The sequence below is a fragment of the Pteropus alecto genome, unplaced genomic scaffold (genome assembly GCF_000325575.1).
Source record: "Pteropus alecto unplaced genomic scaffold, ASM32557v1 Scaffold2178, whole genome shotgun sequence".
NCBI lineage: Eukaryota > Metazoa > Chordata > Mammalia > Chiroptera > Pteropodidae > Pteropus > Pteropus alecto.
Window position 1 is genome coordinate 1 of NW_006441511.1, and position 423 is coordinate 423.

Sequence of the window (423 nt, forward strand, 5' to 3'; positions counted from 1 at the left end):
AACCCCCAACCCCCAACCCAGAGGGCCCCTCCCGCCATACCCTCTAATACTGAACACCATCAAGCCTAAGGGAATCTGAGCAAACGCTACTGAAACTGTTGCTAGGACTGACAGGGACTGAGACTGAGAGTAATGAGCACGATTAAACATCTATTTTTTAAAAGGCTTTATTAAGGATTTATATAAAGCAGGAACCCAAGGGGCTTAGATGCCACCTACTGGAAACCAAAAGAAAAACACCTCCTTAGTGTACAGTCATGCTACCCTGAACAAGCCTGATCTCGTCTGATCTCGGAAGCTAAGCAGGGTTGGGCCTAGTTAGTACTTAGATGGGAGACCACCTAGGAAGACCAGGTGCCGTGGGCGCAAAAAGAAAAAAAGAAAAGCACCTTCTTTGCAACAGGCTAACGAGAGACCTTTATA

General features: G+C 46.6%; 1 pseudogene; it reads left to right on the forward strand.

Moving 5' to 3' along the window:
• The first annotated feature begins 247 nt into the window (after nt 1-247).
• LOC112485407 lies at nt 248-366 on the forward strand (annotated as a pseudogene).
• The last annotated feature ends 57 nt before the right edge of the window (nt 367-423 follow it).